The sequence below is a fragment of the Myripristis murdjan genome, chromosome 18, assembly GCF_902150065.1.
Source record: "Myripristis murdjan chromosome 18, fMyrMur1.1, whole genome shotgun sequence".
In the NCBI taxonomy this organism is placed as follows: Eukaryota; Metazoa; Chordata; class Actinopteri; order Holocentriformes; family Holocentridae; genus Myripristis; species Myripristis murdjan.
The window spans coordinates 16,760,020-16,778,129 of NC_043997.1; the positions used below are offsets into that span (position 1 = coordinate 16,760,020).

At 41.0% G+C, this 18,110-nt stretch overlaps 1 protein-coding gene across 4 annotated transcripts in view; it reads right to left on the minus strand.

Moving 5' to 3' along the window:
• The window catches only part of LOC115376785 (adhesion G protein-coupled receptor L3), a 209,142-nt gene that overhangs the window by 175,465 nt on the left and 15,567 nt on the right, over nt 1-18,110 (minus strand). For all 4 annotated transcript variants that reach the window (XM_030076553.1, XM_030076550.1, XM_030076549.1 and 1 more), the window contains exon 2: nt 7,086-7,181. The gene's annotated coding sequence lies outside the window, so the exon portion shown is untranslated. The remainder of the gene's footprint in view (nt 1-7,085; nt 7,182-18,110) is intronic.

The following is an 18,110-nucleotide window of genomic DNA, read 5'->3' on the forward strand; positions in this document are numbered from 1 at the left end:
TCCGGATGCTTTGAATTGCCGCAGAACAGTTAACCATTGACTAGAGGGATGCATAGCATGGGCTCCATGGCATTCATGGTTATTCTATTCCAGGGGCCATGAAAGCAAAGCATAAAGTCATTATTAAGGCTTCTATGTGCCCCGGGCAGTGAATGCAACACTAATCAATAAGAAAGGAAGGTATTGTGGCTGGTCTTGGCCCACAAGGGGATAGTATGTTGTTAAGGGGGAGTGTGTGGTGGGGTAGAGGTAGGATTATCCCTTGTATTACTTTTTTGTTTCAGGTTGGTGGTCTGCATGCTAGTGGCAAGTATCATGCGCATATCATGGGTGCTTTGGAAACACAGGCTCTACTATTTCCCTATGAGGCCATTTGATTACCAAATCCTTTTTAAATCAACAACAATGAATTTAAGACAGTGAGGAATGAAACAAAACACTTGCCTCATTGAAATGCACCTCCAGTCTTTGTTTCTCAAAGCCCATAATTATCAAATGGCTAATCAATTGACTTAGGCCTTCTGGCCACAGTCTTTTATCCCTACCATCTCAAAGGTATGTTTTTGAAACCGCATGTGTAAATAGATGCAGGATTGATTTGCTATCCTTGTTTTCATCCAATTTTCTAATATTCTCTGTGAAAAATTATATTGATTTGGTTTTGATTGCCTCAAAAAACAAACAAACAAACAAAAAAAAAAACGGACCTGCGCAGAGTAAGAAGTAAATATTTAAAGCATAAAGAAAGCAGTGCATCGTAATCGTAACGTGTTTCACAAACGGTAACAATCTGCCCAGAAACAGTCCTCCCCCTCTGTAAAGCACTATGATCACAACCTTGAGATGTGACCTCAGTGTAGCATGCAACAAAATGGAAAGCTTGTGTAAGACGGCTTTGCTTCATGACAATATTTTCCATACGAAAAACCCTGTCCCCAATGTCAATTCATGGTTTGGCATTGGTAAGTGCACGGAAAGCCTGATTTTTGCACAACAACACAACTGACAAAATTAAACTTCAATTATCAAGAGGCATAATTCCGTCCCCATCTATTTCAATGTATATTAATCATCCATGGTGCCAGGGAGAGCGTCTTTCTGCGTTGATTCCTATTCAATTATTCTTCATGAAAATCCTTCATGGTCTCTCCTTTTCTCTCAGCAACCTGCAAAACCCAAAATTTATTCTCAAACCATCTGAGAATTACATTCCTCCTAGCTTGTCAGTTTCCATTCACAAGAACCCACCTTCAACACTCATTTTATTTAAACTTGAGCAAATGTGGTACACAACACAATGGGGTTTCAGTGAGGTATAATAATTGTCTAAATATAGTGTGACAGGGGAGGTTGATTCAATCTGGAGAAAACAGTGTTGACAGATTATCAAGAGACAGTAAAATGGAAGGCAAAGAGGTGTAAGAGAAATGAGGAGAGACAGACAGACAGGGACAGCGTACAGTTTCCCTCCCTCAACAAAACACTACATATTTCTTTGAAAGACAAAGTGTTAAGTTAGGCTACTCTGCAAGCTGTCAATAGTGACGTTCATCATCAGGCCAGCCAGTCTATATATTGATTAAACCATCCATCACTTCAGCTCTACAAGACATTATTTCTAATTAAAAAGTAAGTCGTAAATTCTGGGCTTTATTGCAAGGCTCGGGCTGTAAATAAAATTCGAAGGAGGGCTGAAACAGATTGCAGCCCCTGTCTGTGGTTTAGAGCCACCGTTAAAAAGGACAGACGGGTGTGAGGGGACCCTTGGGATTCTCATATGCATACTGCCGGGATGACAACAGGGAAGCATTCTGCTTCATTCCAGATAACCAGATGCAAATCAATATTTTCTGCAGTTGTAATTTTTTTTTTTTTTTTTTTTTTTTTTTTTCAGTCAGAGGTTTCCTCTCAGAGATGCTTAGAGAATACATATGGTGGCCAAATGTATTAAGCATCACAATAAGAAGTTTTAAACCACCTAGGAGTGTGGAACAGGGACAGCAGTCCATTGTTCTTGAAAATCATCAATAATCATAAGAGACCATGAAAGTGTCTGGAATGCCTTCCATTCCACAACCGGGTTGGGATAGGCTGGCAGTAACAACACACTTCTATTTCACATCTGTCTGTTTTATGTGGCTAAGCAATCGTCTTACTGCCAATTCATAGGAGGTGGAAATATTTAGGGATCCCTGCTGATAAAGAGTCCATTACACACCTACGCTGTAGCCACAGGTCTGAATTTGGGCATGCAAACAGAGAGCGGCCTCTCAGGCATAGCAGAGGACCCTTCACATTTGACAACTTCTGATTACCTCAGCGTGTACGCTGGTTGTCAGGCGGTGAACTCCCCTGACAGCCAGTTGTAGAGTGTTGGTTATTTTTGACGGGCACTGAGGGACGCCTGATTTCACAGGTGCTAGCCAAAGGGAGGGAAGTGAAGAGAGAAAATAAAGAAGAAAAAACATGTCAGGTTCTCCACAGCCTCTCTTGCCAACAAAGGAAAGTGTGTGCAATCATTGTTCCTCTGTCTCCCTTTCTCTCCGGGGCCAGTCTTTTCCATACCTGCCAGAATGGGAGTAGCTTTGACCACACAAACTCCTTTGACTGTGACTTGATAATGGTGATGGAAAGTCTGGGAAATCATATTTGGTTAGCTGATACCCAGACAGGCTCCTTGCCAAACAGAAGGAAGTAGCCTTGGTCTTGGTGAGAGAGGGAGAGAGAATCGCCCCCAGGGGGAAAGCAAGAACTAATGAGTGAGCTAAAAAGGACAAGATGGAGTGATCCTCTATAAAAAGACCAGCAGTAATCTCTTCCTCTCCTCCCTCTCCTCTCCCCTTAATGTCCTAAGAGATCTTGGCTCCTCCGTAAAGCCTGCTGCCTCCACACATCAAACAGAGCTGATTAGAGCAGCACACCTTGCTGGAGCTAAAGCTTTGGACAGGGTGTAGTGAAGTTCAAGGGAGACTCAATGTACAAAAACCAAAGAGGGAAAACTTTTTGGACTAGACACATTGGAATGGCTTCCACTATGTTGCCGACTGTACATGGCATACTGGCCAACCTTCAGTATCAATTTGCCATATCTCTAACCCATGTCTAGAAGCTCAAATTACATCACTGTCTTTTGAATTAGGGCCATTGCTGCATGGGATTGTTCTGTCATATCAGATGATATCAGGACGGCCCCAGCGGTACGACTGGCACTTGAATCTAATCGGCATCAACAGATCGTCCTGTTCGTTTGCATTAGAATAAATGGTCAGAGTCAGCAGAGGGGGGGAAGAGAGAAAAGAGGAAAAACACAACAAGGGAAAGGGAAAAAGGGAGCTAGTGGAAGGGATGGTGGACGATGATGGAGAGAGACAAAAGGCAAGAGGGAGAGAGAGACCGACAGAACAGGGGGTGAACACCCCAAGTGTCAGTGAGTCAGTGTGAGAGCTCTCTGTTAAGGGTGTTGTGTTATTAAGATACCCAAACTGTCAGGGCAGGAATCAGAAGAGCAGCCGGGCACATGACAAGACACTTATGCCAGCCAACTCATGCCGAAATGGCTTAATCCAAATTGCCGATACTCTCTGTCATACTTGGGAGACACCATCGTGGTGGAGGGCTCCTGCGTCAGCCAATCTAGCCAAGTGGAACGCTCACCTGCAGTGCCTGCTGGGAATGAGGAGGCAGGTTATGACGGACAGTGTATGTGTGGGTCTGTGGGTGTGTATATGTCGGTCAGTGACAGAGAAAGAGAGAAAGACAGTGAGAGAGAGAAAATAACACATCCTCCAATTTATTTTTTGCACCCAATCAATCAGGACAATGTTTACAGGTGCATTAACTGTAGCTGTGAAATACATCTGTGAACATATGACACTCCTCGGCGATGTGAGAGACATTAATATTCCTTAGATTGTGAGACATGCAATTTGCAGAAGAATTTATAAATGCACTGTTGCAGAAATCACAGTAGAATCAAATCTGCTTACAGCATGATAACACAGATACATGTGCATATGCATACAAATCTACATGAGCACAAACAAAAACATACTGAACAGGCAAGAGCAGCGCCAAGAGAGAGAGAGACCAAGTGCGACATATCTCTGAAAAAGCAAAACAAAACTGTGATCATCAGCTTATAGCCACTTTGGATTTAGAGATGAAAAAAAAAAATATTGACTCAAACAACGTCACGCCATATGCATGTTCCTTTAAAAGACCGCACTCTTTAATGATATTAACAACAAATACATTATTATGTGCAAATGCTACTTGGGGATAACAGAAACAGTCTTTGAATAATTTGGCAAAGAAATCCCTGTTGTCACAGCACATCACCACCTAGATAAATCATATTTCTGTACCAAACCCATCCTACAACTCAAGTTTGCATGCGTGGAAATGAGATGACTAAGTGACATTTTCATGCTGGCTTCTGCTGCAGGAGAATTTTCACACCTCGATGAGGAACTTTCTGCCTGCCAGGGCAAAGATGACCACAAACATTTCCAAGCAAATACATTTCAGCCAGTTGGGAGTGTCAAGACAACAGCATTTGGCCCTGCGAGTCAACAAATTTGTCATTGTCATACATGCATCAGGCAATCTGTACCTTCTAGATAATTTAGTCATTTAGAGTCTTTCTATGCTTTCCCTCATATCCTTGAGCCCGGCTGCTTTGGTGCCGACCGTAGTTGCCCAAGTAACAGCAAAGCCCACACAACAACAAAGACCTGCAAAGTCAACTACCTCTGGACGCAATTCAAATTCAAGAACACTGCTGACATCGACCAAAAGGATTTCTCTCCCTCTCCATTCAAATGACTCGCTTTGCATCATGTGGAGAAGTCCGGGCAAATCAGACTATGAAAACAAAGGGCAGAGCTTTAAGATAACAGAACCAAAGCTTGGCAGGACCATGGCATCACTGGGCACTGTGGCCAAACAGACCTTGAACTGCTGATGCTATGGGCAACCATGCTGGATATGCAAATCATTCTAGGAGAGTTTAAAGCAAAGGCCCTCACTCTGTCCAGGCTGAAAAGGACTGGAGTATGGGAATAGACTTCTAGAGGCTCAAAACAATAGATTAACCTCTATTTCCTGCCACCACGGCAGAAGCCTCAACTTCAATTACAGCACAAATAACTGCAGAAATCCTTGGGACCATCCTTGCTTTGTCATGTGTGGAGTCAAAGAAGCTTGTGCTTGAGAGTCGAGCAAAATATTTGCCTCGGCCTCCGAAAGAACACATCCTCCTGGAATAAATTAGATGTAATCGAAAGTGAACGCACATTAGGCAAAATAAGGTGCATCAAATGAAGCTCTTAATTCCATGTTGGGGTGCATTAAGATATATATCATGAAAGTGACCTACGACTATTAATTCATTTGACATCTTTCAGCAGTAATACAGAGTCTGATTTCTGAGACACACTTCTCAGTTGCAGTGGGACATCGTCGCACTGCATGACATCTGGGGGAGAGCAGCGGGTTGCAGAGACAAGTCCCTGAAATGTTTTTTCTACATGGAATAAGGATAAAGGCCATTATGGCTGTGCCAGATTTACGCCTCCTATCTGAAAAAGCGCAAGCCAGCACCCCACATAACTACCACCCGCTGCTCTTAATGTTATTCAAATGACAGCACAATTCTATTTTCACCTTGCAACTAAGGTAACCATGACTCTTAAGTCAGCAAATTTTCTTGTCATTTCTTTATACCACGTATGCAGAAAAAAAAAATGATTGGCCAAGTTGCAAATTAATTCATTTTCATTCAATGGGATATTAATAAACATGGGATTATCAGAGAATGCATCCGCTATTCCTGGGATTGAGTTTACATTGAGTTCCAAAAAAATTCCCATCCTATAAAACCCAACGTCCCATTGCCTAATACAGAATAGCCATACAGGAAAATAAGCCCATATGGCCTTATCAAAAATAGGTGACACAACACATCCTGCCAATGTGCCAGTTTTTCTGGCTTGATCTTTTTGAATGGAATGTAATAAATAAAGCAAAAACATCACAAGAGTTAAATAGCAATGTAAACAAGACATGGGTGAAAAAAAAAATGCATGCACTGCCCCGAGGACGTTGAAAGAAAAAGAAAAGGAGGAGAGGAGAAGTGGAAGGATTCGGTCGGTTTGGATGGGAGGGAGACTGGGGTGGGATGAAGGAAGCCGGATGTTTGTGAGTGAAAAGACAGAGAGGGAGAGAGAGAGAGACGAGTGGGTGGGGGGTGTCAGCAGGCAAACCCATCATCCACGGAGCCCACCGGTAAACTCTAGAGGGCAAACAATCTCCCTAATTGAATTCAATCCAGGCTCACCACGGGAGGCACTGAGGCTAGTGATTCCATTCCATTCAATAAGGAGAAAGCTGGCGGTACAGGGAAGTGTGTAAGTGTGTGTTTTAGGGGGGCAGCTAGCATGACAAGTGAGTGAGAAAGGAAAGAATATAAGTGCAAGAAGCGGAGCGCAAACACTGGGTTGTAAAAGACAACAATGACAAACAGACAGAAAAGAGACGGGAGAACAGAGTTTGGTGGGTAAAGGTTTTGGTGGGCGGGGAAGGGGGGGTAAGAGACTCGAGGCACAGAGAAATGGAAGCCAGCTGCGCTTTTGCATGATTACACCGAAAACATCATTTGCATCAGGGAATGAAATCCAAACATGCTTGGTGGATACGCGTGGTTACCGACCAAAAAACCCTCCTTGTCGCTGGCGGCAGAAATTAAAGGCTTACCAGCGATGTCCCACAGATTTGCATATGAAGATGAGCACCTATCATGAATCATTTTCATAAACATCCTATTGCACACAAAGAACAAGCCCAATTGGCCCACATGAATGCTCTTCATTACAGTGTTGTGTAGGGGAAAACTGCTTGTGTACTTAATCTGAGACTGCTGCATATTCATGACAGGCGATGAGACATTTTCAGCCTGGATTGTGGAAGTCTGATGTTGCTCTCTGGAGGAGCAGCACCCAGCGCCGCACTAAGCTGAGAAGGGGCAGCAATCTGAAACCTCGAGGCATTACCGATGTTAAATAAACGGTCAGAGATTTAAGCTTTACCTTAGCAAAAGAGTCAGCTTGGTTCTTGGGTTTTCTTAGCAAAGCTTCTTACAAATCCAGTGTATCACATTCCAGATGATAAAATCATGTTCTGTTCTGTAAAAGAGAAGACAGCGAGAGAGAGGAAGCCAATTAGAAAACTCGGCACGCTGTACTTGAGCCTGTCAACCTTACATCAGTATAACAACAATAAAGTAATTTTTTTTTAAAACAGATGCATATACTTTCATTCTTTTGCTGATTTTGGAAGGAAGCATACAGTGGTTCCTGAGGCAGAACAGGACACCCCATAATGCATGGCAACGTCAACAGTAAAAGGTAGAAGAACGAGATCCATTTCCACTAATGGCAGTTCCAGCAGAGAACAAGTTTTCCCAGAGACAAAACTAAACTTAAAAATAACACACCCCTGACATTTTCATGTAAAAACTTTAAATTTGTAATCACATTAATTCATTTTTTTTCAGTCATTTTTTTTCGGAAAACTGTTGGCATTACAGTTAGCTAGCTACCTCTAATGCCTATATGGTTAAAATATGGTTAAGGAAGTGATCGGGGTCATGATCGTACAGTACCATCGAAGAAATTTAATGTTCATCAATATGACTTAATCACCACTCACAGGTTTGAGAATATTTAGATAGTAAGCTATTGATTAAAATCATGTAGAGATTGCTAGGAGGACCATTACAATGTCAAAAGTGTTTGCTTTTCATAGAGATATCACACATGGTATTGGCCTATATTCAGGTCTCCTCTGGACTGACCATTATTAAGTGGCATCTTCATAAATGTTTCAGCTGTTGTCTGGTTCCCACACCCGAGATACTGTAGAGCCTGATTACCGATGTATGAAGTACTATTCAGGTCACATCAGCATTTAATGGCTGATTTATTAGGGCCCAACAGGGCCTTGGTGATGGGCTGCAGGACAAAGAGCCTGTTTTAAACTGCATTAACACTCTGCGGTAAATATCCCATATAACATTAGCATTTTGATGACTGCCTCCCCCAGTCACCTTTTTGTGCCATCTCGTTTTCTCTCTCCTGCACATTTGCTCTCCTGCTCTGCCTCTTAGCCTTTGTATCAGTCCATCTCTTGCATCTGCCATTTTCTCTCTTTTAGCCTTTCTATTGCTCTCCTCATTGCCCTTTTTCACTCAACACATTCATTTAAACCTTTGTAGGACTCGAGCCATTGTGCATATGTGAAGTGGTTGAGTATAATTACTTCTGAATTAAAGCTATTGTAATTGAGGTGTCTACATCAGGTTGGGGTGTTGAATTAGAAGCCTAAATTAAAAAGGTGAGTCAGAGGCATTCTGTTTACTCTGAAAAAACATGCATCAAACAAAAATAAATTGTTTCTTTTTCTTGTGATTTTCTTTGTAATCCATCAGATTTTTCTTTTTTTTTCAAGTTTTCCCCTCTGACATTCATTCGCATTCAGATTCACAGTCCTTTTAGTCATCAGTAAAGCTAGGGCAAATCGTAAAATATCATTAGTGCTTATACTTCATAGTTTTCCAGTGTTGTAAGCATGTTACGTACCTGAATGTGACTCTTTGCTTTAACTGTAAATTAAATAATAATGTTTTGCAAAGGCATCATCATGCTAGCAGCAGTAGTCACTATGTTGGCTACAGCCATCTGTCACTTGTCAACATCTCCCAGAGCAACTGGCTTGTGCTTTGAAAATTAGCCACTATGACTCATAAGCTACATAACACAGCATTCAGTTTCATATATATTGATATTTCCAGTTCAGCAAGGACTTAATTTGACTCACTGAAAGACACTACTTCATTATTCCAGCTACTGTCAGGATTAATATCAGTAATTTACAAATGTGAAATTGTGCAGATGTCATCAATCAGAAATGAACCATGAGTAAAATGGCAAACAGACGTCAAACTGTGGAAGATCAACTGCAACAAAAACTATTGTCTATTGTACTGCCAAACTTGAAAATATCATCTGGGTACAATGGCTGGCCGATCTTGGCTTCTGAACAAGTGCTAGGGGCGTGCCTCATCAAATCTGTTCATTGTGTTTGATCAAATTTGAGACTTTGGCGGAGAAAGCAGATGCCATAGGTCAGTTCAGCTAAACCTCTGAGCTACTTTGGTCAACAAAGCATCTGTCAGTTATTTAGCAGGCCTGGAAGTGTTTGGAAAGGAGCACATCACACCATATTGCAACAATCCTAACCACAAACTGTTGCACAAAAGGAGACAATGATTTCGCAGACAAGAGAAAAGAAAAACTACATTTTGGACAATTTAATGGGCCATAGCTGGTCTTCAACATCTGGTTGCACTGAAACGTTTCTCCTCTTGGTCTAATTCATTGTCATTATGTCAATTGTACAAATCTGTCACTGCATATTTACCCCGTCCAAAACCCAAACACACACTCCTTCTCATCTCCCTGATTTTATTCACTGAGCAGAGACACTACTGCTGCCAAATTCAAACCTGCTCTGTTATAATCATTGGTGTTAAAGTGTTGGCAGCAGTTTGGGAACTGAGGCTTCCAAGATGTCTTCAAAGAGTGCTGGACCACAGAAATATACACCATGCAGTTACAGGCACTGAAGGTAATCTTTAACTATTACTACTGGGATGTTAATTCTCTAGATGTGCAGTTATATTGAAGGACTTGACTGAAGTGACCCAGCATGACACTTTGTAAGTAGTTACTGATTAATGTCAGGTTGCTCATTAAAAAAAGGCATAGTTGGAGAGTTAGTTGTGAGGAATGTGCAAGTTTACACTGTAGATATGACAGAGCTGGTATTAATATCCACACAAGAAGTTATTCTTTAATGATGGAGACTCTGGCTGTAGATGTCCAATTGTCACACACAGAATTCAAAAGAACAGACAATAATAAAGTTTTAATGTTTTTTTTAAATGGGCTCGCTCTGACATCCTGCTCAAACAAAACAGGGTCAAATTTCGGATTATGGTTTGAGTTTGAGAGTTATTTTTATGAGCAAGGAAGATGGACTTCGATAAACTATCATGGCAATATTTACGCAAGCTCCTCAGAACTGTGACACAGACCAAATAGAGGATCTCTGCCCTCATTGCCAAATATTAAAATATTAATTTAGGCCAGGCACTGAATACCCAATGATGAGAAAATTAACTTCTGGTATTATATAAGATTTAAATTATTGAAACATAAGTATGTGAGCCACTTGACTGCATGCACAATATGATTTTCAATTTGAGCAAGTAATTTAACACATGGACGCAAATACAAAATAATCACAATAACAATCTTTCAATGAGACGTAAAGAAATACAATAAAGACTTGACTGCACACGGAGTGATTTACTGTATTGAAAGCAGAGGCTCTACTAATACAAAAGCAATAGCAGAAGTAACTAATTACATCTGCCTGCTTATTACCGTAATTGAGTTTTTTCATGTACTTGTACACATTCTGCTTAGTATTTACAAGTACTGTAACTAGTTACATTTTAAGTACCATCCAATACAGATTCACAATGAATGAGCCAGGCAGAGTAAGTCCTTTGATTTTTTACACCTGTAATTTAATTTCTACTTGCTTAAAACATTAGAAAAGCAATTTGCAAAGCAAAACTGCCACTTGAGCAGGATATTTGGGTACTCTCCCCACAACTGCAGTCTTTGACCAGACGCTAATGTTGAAATGAGCTTTAGACAAAGAATGCTTGAATAAGTAGCAGTCATGGTACAATGGAACGAAAATAATGCACAAATTGCCTTCAAATATGAGTCTGTGAAATAACCCCATGCCATTTACTGTATAAAAAAATAACATAAAAATGCATTCGGGACAGCATTATACACCACAATTTAGTAATACCTATACAAGTATCAGTAGCAATGATTATCAATAACAATTTGTACAAGAATATAGACGCTGCAGTTTTGATGGCAACGTATTTTTAAGCTACATTATGCAGTTTTTCACCAAACAAATAAGTAAATGTCAGGATGTAAAGAGCCTTATCGGCTTCTGTATGTCTATGACTCTGTATGTGCAGGCTTTAATCTACCGTTTGCTGGGAATTGGCTTTTTCAGTGATGTCTGGGACATTTTGGAGTGTACAGCTCCTGCTGTGAGAGTAACCAACAGTGAATTGGGTGGCGGCAATCAAGCTGAGGCCCGCAGCCACAGTGCAGGAAGTAAAAGTAACAACAGTGATGGTGGAAAGAAGTAATAAACAAGTGAACAGTGAACAGTGAAGCTAAAAACGCGTTGGACAAGACCCAGTAAAAACAAGGCAAACAGTTCTTCATTGCTTCTTAAATGCCTGTGGTTACATCAGCCTCAGGCGACATGCTGTTTCAAGGTAGGAAGCTCATCAAGATATGGCAAGTACTGGGGCGTGAACTTGACCAACTGAGGGACAGCAGGGTGGGATTAACAATATGCCTCCTGCCTCAAGGCAAGCCGTCCATTCTTGAGATATCTTAAGGGCTGTAGCACCAGCATATGGTTGTATGTCAATAACACACTATCTGGAGACAAAAGAACATATGAGAACGTGAACAAATGCGTCCGCTGTATGACTGATCCAAGTCGACAGCCTGTGGTGTGGCTCTACAAAAGCATTTACTGAGGCGCAGCGCTGTAGCCCGCCAAAGCTCATCAAAGAGTGGCTTATTTTATCAGTCGAGTGGAAAATGTGCTGAGAAAGAGAGACGGGGAATAGTGTGGAAGTCAGCGAGAGTAACTAAGCCATTGTGCCCATCGCTGACCCAAACACCCGCATTACAGTAGTCACGGCTGCTCGCAACAAAAGCCCTAATCGGCAGAGCAGGACTCTAAATTAAATGACCCAGTGGTTGTGACACTGTAGCTGACAAGTCAGGCCATGCGTGCTGAGGCCGGTGGCAAAAGAGATATGGCTAATGGACAGAAAATGAATTCAAATGGTGGCATCTTTTCTAACTAGAGCAAACCTTGAGTGCATATTCCAAGTGTGTGGACTATTCAGTATGCTTTGTGCTATCCAAACTCATTCAAGTGTTAGCGATGTTTTGCTCCTTTATTCATCAGTAGATTACAGATTAAACTTAAGTTGCTTGCAGAAAGTGATATAACCATGCTACATAAAGATGTTTGTACCTTCAGATAAACTGTACTTCAACTCTTAGTGTGTTCCAACATCCTTCAGTTCTAATTATTACTACTCTGTCACTGTAGCAGAAAAAAAAAAGTCAGCCTGCATGCCCTTTTAAATGCTTTTAACTCATACCAACACTGTGGAAGCAAAGGCCAACAAGCCATCATTACATCACAGCATGAAATACCTTTGTGCATAAAGTGGAGCTTTAACAAATTATGTTGCACTTCTAATAACCTGTTTTCCTGTAATTCTTACCCAGCCGGGTACTCCTAGGAAGGTACAGCATAAGCTGTCAATGAAGTCAATGGATAGAATTCGCATTCATAATGCATGGGCAGCATCCATACCCCCAAGGGTCAAATTAAATTCAGGCAAGCTGATAACAATTGACTGAGGTTGCTGGCAACTGCAGGAAGATTATGTATATTTATGTGCCTGCTTTCCCATTCTTTGGTCTCCCTCCCATTCTTGGGCTCTTCACTTTCCCCAATATCCACCTATCTACTGTCATGGATTCTTTCGGCCTCTTCCTGCGTCTCCTCTATCACTGTCTTAATCTTTCCCCTTTTCCTTCCTCTGCTCTTGTTCTTTACCTATCCCTACTTCCCCCTCTCCCTCTCTCTCTCTCTCTCTCTCTCTCTCTCTCTCTCTGTTAGCATACCAATGAGAGGAAGGGATGTAGAGTATACATCACCAAACACTACCAACCTTCTGCTGGAGACTTTATGCCTGGGCCCTAATTGACCTTATTAGCAAATGGATGAACCTTAGGCTATAGGTCTGTGGGTTACCAAGTGTGTGTGTGCATGCATTTGTACAGTATGTGTATACATTTGTCTGTGTCTGTAGGAAGCAGCAGAGCTTATGCAGAAAACACAGGCTCTATTCCCCTGCAGGTCCTATGATATGGATGATCAATAAAGCGTTCAAGCAAAGTGATCTCATATCTCCCTGGTATGTTTACGTGAGTGTCTTTGTGTGTGTATGTGTGTGTGTGTGTGTGTGTGTGTGTGTGTGTGTGAGTGCAGGTGGGCTCATGTATTGAATATTTATGTACATAATTTTATCATCTTTAAAAAGCCAATCGCCCGAGACGATATTGTTCTTTGAGCCAAAATAAGGTTTCTGTCATCACGTGATCTAAGCGGCAATCCCTGCTCAGTGCTAATTCTCAGATGCTTTGTGCATATGGCCGCCCAAATGTATTGTCAAAAAATGGCAGTCAAAAAGCCATACATTCACACAGTGATTTTCCCCTCCACTGGGACCAGAGGCTTGTTTACCTTAGCAGGAGAATATCATTATGATAATCACGCTTGTCTTTATTTGGAATACATACATATTCCAACCACGATGACCAACCTTGCGGCAGAACATAAAAGTCAATAGAGGGGAAAATTGTATGGGTGACGCTAGTGGGACTTGACACCATAGGTCCTTCACTAGGGTGCACGTTGTGTGCATGTACAATCAGTCATTTAGCATTTTCTTTGATGATAACACCACTTACAGAGGCACATTTGTTCTGTGGTGGGTTACTAGGCAAGGAAAAGGAAAGATGCTTGGAGGAACGGGAGGATGCACTTGAGATGAGTGCTGTGAGATGTCAGAAGGAAAATTATCCTCAGTGGGTCAAAAGTACGAGTCCACTTCTCCAATAGTGTCATTTTGACTCCAGCAGACAGGGCTGGGTAATATGAAGAAAATCAAATATGACTATATCTTTGACCGAATACCTTGGTATCGATATTGTTATTATGTTGTAGGATGACTACTGGTGCTTGTACAAGATATTGCAAAATGTGGATAAACAATGATGATATGATGACCGAATAGGTAGAGGAAAATAACACAACAGCTGGAACAGTCTAATAAGTTGAGAAAATTGCATCCCTTTATTGTCATGCAGCCTTTAAAACCAGGCAAATGTGATTTTGTCATATCAGGATATTACTATATCCAAAATCCCAAACAATATCTCACCTCATATCTCGGTATCAACATAATATCACCGACAGATAACTTGTGTTTTTAATATTGATTAAAACTAAACCACACATATGTTGTATAAAGCTTTTGTAAAAGTGATGTCACCCTGTTTTCATCGTAACTAAGAGTAAAGGGGCATTATGACCCCAAAGAGCCCCCCCCCCCCTGTCAAATAAAAACCAGGAAAACCTGCAACTGATTGAAGATGAGGATCGAGTTACAGGTAGTTTACTTCTGAATCCTGTTTCCATGTGCAAGAGTGTGTGCCCTGACCAACCTTGCATGCCCCTGCCCTCTCCAAACCCCAGCCAATATGGAACTTGACCCTTTCTGAATTCTGAGACCTGCACAATTAATGCAACCTTGACATAGGTGAGGGGAGCGAGGTGTGTTTTCAATAAACTCAAGGCACAGTGTGCGTGTGCGTGCGCATGTGTGTGTGTGTGTGTGTGTGTAAATGCGAGTCTATGAGACCGTCCATGTCTGTGTTTATGCGGAATTCAATTGTCTATGTCTTTGTGTATGTGTTTATCTGTGTTCGTCTTTGCATATGTCTGCCTACACATATGGGTTTATTTTCTCATGAATGGTTGCTATGAGGTATGTGTGCATGGGTTCAATAACCATATGAGGAACACGGGGGCCTCTGGAGTGTCTCAGCACCCAAGGCGTCGAGGACATGGCTTGACAGGTGTGTGCGTGTGTCGACGACCTAGTGGTCTGGAGATCAGCAGTGGGCAGCAACACAATGTGCCCATTCAGGCTTGGAGAGAGACAACCGAGATATCCCAGGACCCCTGTGAGGAGGGGCGGTCATCCTGGGGCAGGTCAAGCTTTCATTGCTGCTACAAAGAGAGACGGGACTGTAACTACATCAACACAGTAATGGGTTGTGTGACCTCATCTTGGCTTGCCACTGTAGCATTATATGATCTATGTAGGCTTGCTACGACTCTATTATAGACAGTGAGTACTGCTGAAGCGATCAATTGATTAGTCAATGGAAAAAGAAAACTAATAGAATACAATTTTGACAATTAACTGGGTCACTTTCGCTACTGGTCAGATGAAGTAAGCAATTTTAAGATACCATTTTGGGCTCTGGTAGTTTCTGATGGGCAGTTGTCATTATGTTTTACATTCATAAACAAAATGAGGCTGAACATTGGAATTCACAACTACAAGTTTGGAAAAAAGGTGACAACTTGGGAATGACAGTGATATTATAAAGGCTAAGGGCAGAAACACGTTTATGATTCAATAAAGTGTATTATTATTGGCATTATGTACATTATACATCAAATTATACATTAAATCAGTACATTAAATATATTATGTAATATACTGCAGTTTGTTTTTATTGTGTAGTGTAGGCCATTTCTGTCACTGGCAAGCAAGTCTTTGAAATCAAAGGAGGCACTGTGTTGAAAAAAAAAAAAAAAAAACATTCATGATTTTTTCTCTAAAATGTGCGAATACAAAAACAAAATCTCTCCAACCAAAGTCGCACTTTAAAAATTCAAATTCCAATGTTAAATATAATTGGCTTGACAAATTCCCATTTGGTATTCATTTCCCATTTGCAAGGAAGACAGAAAAAGACCTTTCAGGTGGTTAAAATTTTACAACCTCTGAAATTAATAACCAGCGGGGAAAACAGTGCTGTTGTTTCCGAAAATGTAATTTGAGTCATTTGAGCACTAAGACATGTGCAGGGACAAAGACACGCTAAAGCACAATTACAAAGACAGAAACAATGCACGGCACGACTCACACATGCTCACACACACAATTTCAGATAAAGCGAAGCAACTCACATGACAAATCACTGCGATACACAAGCTAATGGTAGGATGTGACAGGAATGGTCACTGTCTGGAAGAATTACACGGCTGTGCGGTCCATACGTCCTTTACGCACATCTGACAAGAGCTTTTAAAACACACACACAACGCCACCAGCACAGCTATTCATGCAGAAAATTAGACAGCCATCCTTCAGCCCAGACATAAATCTATGGGTGGCAACACGCATCGGAGAGCAATATAGTGTAGTACAAGCCTCTGCTGAAACCAAAAAGTAATTGAATCGAGGATGAATATAGACAGGGCGGGATTAGAGTTGCAGGAAAACATGTCTTGTGAATTCCATGCTCTGCAGGGGATGGTATTCACTAAAAATTCAGAAAGGACGAGTCCACTCTGTTGCTCAAAGGGATAGCCAACAAAGAGAATTATCATCCAGTGCAAATGTAAAATGAAGACTGCTGAAAATTGGAAAATAATCTTTAAAATACAGACTTTTTTATTGTTGTTGTTGTTGAAGCTGGGGCAAAAAGCCATAATGCTTGTTACAGGAAATTATTTGACAATCTAAAACTAACAACATGATGAGTTTCCGTGTGAAAATAAATTGATATGAATAATTGCAAACAGATGCCTTCATTCACAAAACTTTCTCTGGCAGTTAAGCAATCCCCAGACAGACTGCACCACAAACTAACTCCAACAGCCTATACTCATAAAAGACATCCCTTTTCAGCAAGTCCTTCTCTATTATATCTAGTGCATATGTAGCATCCAAACAATGACCTAGTATCAGTCATTTAAATCCTTACGAACAATATAGTACACACTGAGGTCACTCCAGGTGCGACCTCTGAATCCCAAGGCTATCTGCCCAGTAAATCACATTTGTAGAGCCACATTAAACATGTAGGCCTGAGGGGAATAAAAGCTCCAGCAGGGAATGATAAGCATCTTTCTATCACTGCAAGCCTACACTGCATTATTCCATGCTAGCGGTTGATGTGATAAGATGTGGCAATCGACTGCTGTAACATTACATTGTGGGCTGTGGAGACGTTTTCAATTCCTCTTAGGGTCAGCGAGAGATAAGGGCCATGTACTCATCAGGTCATCTGCAATGAGTAAATCTGATTGCACTGCATGGTTGAGAAAAGAGCTAGTAGCTATCCTTGCTAATGCTTGGCCACAGGTTAATTTGGTGAGCAAAATAGATGGGCTTGTTGGCAATTAACATACGGGCATACAATTTAAGTAAAGGCTGCAAAGTAAATGAATGAAGCAGAAGGTTTGGATTTTGGTTATTTATTGTAGTTAGTAGAAACTGGGGGGGAATAAAACATTAGAAATAAATCCTTCAATAATATTTTTTTCAATACTGTATTAATTTTCTAGCCCCTTGTATCAATGTATACTGTGATGTTATGATGTCATGACATTTTAATTCACTGTGTTAAGCAAATGCATTGTACTAATTCTCTTAATAAATTGGATTTTTTTTTATTAAATTCTTTTGAGTCAGTTTGTCACCCTATTTATCACGTTATTATTATTTTATTAGCTTACAAAGGAGTAGGTAGTATTTTAAGATCTGTTTGTACATTGTCAGTCAATTATGTGGAGTGCTGCCATGTATCATGATTTAAATTGTATTGTAATCCATGTGTTGTGATACGTATTGTATTTTGAGTTCTTTGCCAACACCCAGCCATCATAGACAGGGCTTTGAGTTGAATCATCTGAAGACTGATAGGGGCTCACAATTCACTTAACAGTGTGGATACACTTTCCTATAAGCTCTGAACCCCCCCTGAGCATCCTACACTCCCTCTGTCACCAAAAATGTCAAATACTGTCATCTGAATCAAAGAGAGAGGAATGTGACTGCTATGCAAAAAAAAAAAAAAAAAAAAAAAAAAAAGGGGACAGAGACAATCATAATGGCGAGCAGCAGTGTGTTGTGGGTAACAGTTCTCAATGTTCAGCTCCGAAGAGGGGAGCTGCATACTAATGGCAACCCAGCTCTTTGAAGCATTCGGCATGCATTCACCATTTTCCTGCTGTTGCCTTCTAAGTGGGCATGTTGCAAGCACACAAGA